We start from the raw sequence: 5,128 nt of genomic DNA on the forward strand, positions 1-5,128 counted from the left end.
TAGTAGGGTAGCACATCATAGCCCTCCTTATTGCAAAATTTTGTTGTTGGACTATCTGTAATGGTACACACATCCAATGTTGCTAGTATGTGTTCCCATTCTAGAGGTTCCAAGGCATCTTCAGTAAAAGGTTCCGGAATATACTCCTTGTCCTCAATTGCTCTTTCTAAGACGCATTCATCTCTTTTTAAGCTCCCATAATGTGAAGCTCCGCACATCCATAGCTCTTTTTGTTGCCCTAACCATGCTGGGAGTTCCGATCCTGCTAATGTAGCTGAATCAAACTCTTCCACTGGTGTCTGGTTCACATCCTTGTAACTATGGTCTTTTAGGTGTATTTTGGTTGTTGTCTCGCCATGTCTAAGGTATATGTGGTCGTAACCCCAATCTTGGACCATATTCAATTGTCGCATGATCGGTCTTCCCAAGATGATCTCATAATTGTTCTTTTTGTCGAAATCGACTATTGCACATGTATGCTCATACTCGATTCCGCATGAAGTGACAATCACTTTTTCTAAGAGTCCTATAGGCTTCTCCATGAACCCATCTGCCAATTGCAATTTCATTCTGGTAGCTCTCAAAGCTGGTTTTTCCCATTTTTTCCAGATTTCCTTGGTGGCGATAGCAACTCCAGCTCCACTGTCAAGAATAGCTTTGGAAACTACTCCTTGTAATTCTACTGGTAGCATGGTGTTTCCATCTTCTCCTTCGCAATACTCTCCAACTTTGTTTAATGGTACTGGCCTAGTGTTTAGTTGAGGCCTGTCCAATTCTCTAATCCCTTCCTGAAGCTTCGAGGTGGGGTCTTTCACTCCAAATTTTTCTAGGCATTTACCTACAGTGGTCCACATGTTTGGTCGTAACCGTAGGAGTTCGGCTAATGTGATTGTGCATGCCACCGGGGTGGACAATAACTCAATCAATCCTTGTGAATCCATCACTTTGTTAGAAGAAGTCTTTGAGATGGGATTGCTCTCACCTCAGACTTGGCTTCATACTCTCCTAGGTAAGAGGGTAGAGTTTTCAGCGAATCTGGTTGGCTGTGCCCCGAACTAGTTGATCCTTCCGTGGTCTCCCCGTTGTGAATGTATATCAAAGTTCATTTGCCACCTTGCCTCAAATTCTTCAATAGGAGGTAAGATCTCATTCTTCTCTTTTCTCGTGCTATTCATGTGTTTACTCACCTTGTTAGCTTCGTTGGCCTCACGGATTTGCTTCCAAATATCATCTAGACCGTTACAGTCCTTTCCCATTTCTGCCAATGTTTTAGGTTGGAACCCGTCACTTGCCTCGTCTATTGTATTAGGCACTATGATAGGCTCTCCCCTAGACTCATAAGCATTCGTGAGTCTTTCCTTCGTTTCTACTTGTTCCTCTAAAGTTGGTTTGATAGGGATTGGAGATGGTACTTCATGCCCATTTGCAGGTTTATCAAGCGGGTTTTCGATCAAAGATTGAGCTGTTTCAATCATCTTTCTACACATTTTCAACCTCTGTTTTTCTATTTCGGCATATGGATAAGTCATCCATCTTTGCTCGTGGGTTTGGTTCTTTTTGAGTCTGGCTTCGTAAGCTTTTAGAAGTGCATCTAACTGCTCATTTACCTTGTCTGCCAGTACTGATCCTCCTGATCCTACACTTTTGGGTTTTGCTATTTCCTTGGGTGCTATGGTTGTCGCAGTGTGTGAGCTTAGGCTAGCTAGATCCTCTAACCGCTCTAATCTATCCTTTGTGTGTTTTAACTCCTCGGATAGAACTGTTTGCTCTCGTTCTTTCATGGCTTTCATATGCGCCTTTCTAGCTTTCCAAGTGCTTCTCTGATTTTTCGTTCTGAACCTGGGGCATCGGTTTTTGGCTCTTCAATTATGGGTTCGTTCGTCATTCTTTGATCTTGGGCTCGTGTCACCGCCTGAATAGGTATATTGTTTCATTTTTTGACCCTCCACTGGAAGGCACTGCTTCCAGCATGTTCAAGGTAGTTTTTGCTCCTTTGCTTGGGTTCTTAGGGCAATCAGGAATCAAATGAGTAACTCCACACTCGGTGCAATATGCGTTGACTCTAATGATTTCATCATGAGGACAGTCTCTTAGCCAATGGTCTCCACCACACTTGCAGTAGGGTCCCTTGGGTTGTTGAGGTGCTCCTTGAGCTCCTCTTTGTTGGTATGCATGTCTCTGTCCGCCCATGCCTCCGTTGGCTATGAACAACAATGTTCGTTCATCTAAGCTATATCTTCCTTCTCCTGTTGCCTGTGCAGCTGTTGGAGGTCCTGTATTTCCTATCATGCTCCATGGTTCTGGTGTCGAGGATTCTTCTGGTGGATAATAGACAGGGTTTGCTGCATATCCATTGGGATCTTCATAATATGCATGCATAGGCACCAAAGCCTTCTCTTATTATTCGGTTACGGTTGGTGTGTATCTTATGCCGACTGGTCGTAATCCTGGTAGAGGTGCTTTTTGCCCCAACACTGGTTGTGGTCTTTCTACACCTACAGGTCGTGGTAGGTTGCCTGCTTGATACCTAGGCATCGGTGGAACATTAGGAGAAGCTACCTGAGCTTGGGGAGCGTAAGGTCTCTCTCTCACATATCCCTTGTTATAATAACATTCCTCTGTCCCATGGTTTGTCCAATTTTGTTCAATAGCACACCACTTGGGTTGTTTAGCCTGGGGTTTGGTGTACAAGTTAATCTTTTTTAGCACTTCTTCTACAAGCTGCTCCTGGTTTACAGCTACTTCTCCTTTCGATGTTGTCTTAGAAGATTTGCCTCCGCTTTGTTGTGAAGATGAATTGTCGTCAAGATCCTTGAACTCGCCCTCTTTGTAGACCACACAATTGTCCACAAGGTAAAGAGCCTCCTTGGTTAACTCATTCAACGTCGTGCTCCTCTTCATATGTAAGTCCTTCTGGAGATCTGCATTCCTTAGTCCTTGGATGAATATAAGCATAAGTCTGGACTAAGTTGGTAGTTCTTTCACAGGGCAGAACTTAACATATCTTTTTAGTCTTAGGGGTGCCTTTCGTACAGATTCCCCATCTTTCTGTTTGAATTTATAGATTTGTGAGACCGTATTATGATCTATCCCCCTTTGTGATAATTCCTCGATAAACTCGTCAAACACTTCCTCCATAGACTCAAAGTCTCTACGCTCCACAGAGTCAAACCAAGTAGCAACATCATCCTCTAGGATTAGTCCTAATCCTACAAATTGGGTAGGGAAGTCTAACACCTCTTCCACTCTAATTACACGCACAAAGGCTGCTACATGATCTCTTGATCTCTGTTTCCTGTGTATTTCTTGTTTACCCATTTTTGCACTTGAGAAGGTCTAATTCTACGATGGTCTACAAACCTCATCATTGGATCTCCACGTCCTAATCGATCTACCTCCTCTGGTCTTCTGTAGTAAGCTGGTTCCTCGCCCAGTGGTGCTCTTAAGCCATAATTTCTAACAATTCTTGCAAGAGATGGTTTATCTCTTCGAACTCGTTCTATGGGTGGTCTTCCAGGCTCCGTTGACCCTTGAGTTTTTGGCTTACTCTCTCCTTGATACCTTGAATAGAGTGGTGGTTCTTGTAAATCCCTTAGCCCTCGTGCGGCTTGATAACCATCTCGATTTTGGTCTTGCTCCAATGTTGCACTCTGTCGAAGCCATGCTTCCAATGATGGTTGAGTTGCTAGTTGGTTTTGATTGTTGAATATCTGCGGTCGGGTAGAATGTGAGGTCGCGTCATACTCTTCTGAAAAGGGATTTGTCGACTTGCTAGGGGTGTAGATGGCTCTTGGCACTTCGTCAGGGGCATATGTTGATGCTCTTGGAACTGTTGCCTTTTCTACCTCCTCTGGGAGAATATGTTGGTATTCCCGCCCGTACCTATCAACAAAAACTATATCCTTCCCTATAGCAGTTTCATAAGAGAATAAGTAAAGAACCTTGTCTTTGCTTAACTCAGTTGGGTATGGTTCCTTGCAGCGAAAGTAAGAGACTATTCCCTCACTCTCATGCTTGTAGATTCCCACATTCTCATTATAAGTTGAAACCCTAGTTGTTTTCTTATCATACATAAAAATTGCTCCAGGTCGACCAATGTTTACTGGCGGTTCTTGAGTTTTTGAAACCATTTTCCCTTTCGCCACGTTATCTCCATATCTGTTGTAATCTTCAGGGTTACTAACTATCAGATAGTGGTTCCCCTTTTCGTCTCGGAATCTATCTCCATCATCATAGACTCAAATTATCTCCAGTCTCTGAGCCGGCCTTTCTTCAATACAAATACACTTGCGTCCTCGATAATCAGAATAGACTAGGGCTCCCCTTAAGTTTGTTCCTTCTAAGAAGATCACAGTGAACTTGGAATCATTCAAAGGATTTAGGGAGGTGCTTCCTCCTGGAATTGGTCCGTCATAGGTGAAACCTTCTGGCTGTTGACTACCCATCATGAAGAAGGATTTGTCTGACGAAGTGTTAGTATCACTACCCTCCTCAATAATCGGTGCTAGTGGATCTAGCCTTGCCTGAGTTACACTCTCCTCGGTGGACACTAAGCTACCTTGGTCACCTGCCACTTTCTGGTCTCTAAAAATGTATCTTCCTGATCTTAAATTCATCAAACTTATCAATGCAACTTATCACAAATCCAGCCACTCACCTGGCAAAGGATCAGTCTCCGCACAACTTCTTGCTTCGCTTCTGCTGAATATACCTGTACACAAGCGTTTAATTTCGGCAATAGAAGCAAAGCATTTAACTGCTACAGGTTATCTTAGTAATGATTGGTATAACTGGAGAGTTAATCTCAACCACTACTGTATTTTATACACGGTTGATGTTCTGGATTAGGTATGCTAATCTGGAACTTTACTTCCCTCGGATGTTGGTCAATTTACGTGAAAAAGTCTGAATTCAGTCTTTGCTCCGTCAAATGGACAAACAAGGTCCAAATTCACTTCTGAAAGAAGTTCTGGAAGCCTTAACCCAAATGGAACCCTACTGTCTAAACCCAGTCAAATTTTCTCTTCACTAAGCCCCAGTAGACATCCTACGCGTAGGATGTCTCCTGCTCTATTTTGCCTGGATTTTTGCTCTATGGATTCCCCTTGATGTGCTAAGTCCACAGTTG

Source organism: Adiantum capillus-veneris, chromosome 6 (genome assembly GCF_014529385.1).
Source record: "Adiantum capillus-veneris isolate H3 chromosome 6, ASM1452938v2, whole genome shotgun sequence".
Classification (NCBI taxonomy): domain Eukaryota; kingdom Viridiplantae; phylum Streptophyta; class Polypodiopsida; order Polypodiales; family Pteridaceae; genus Adiantum; species Adiantum capillus-veneris.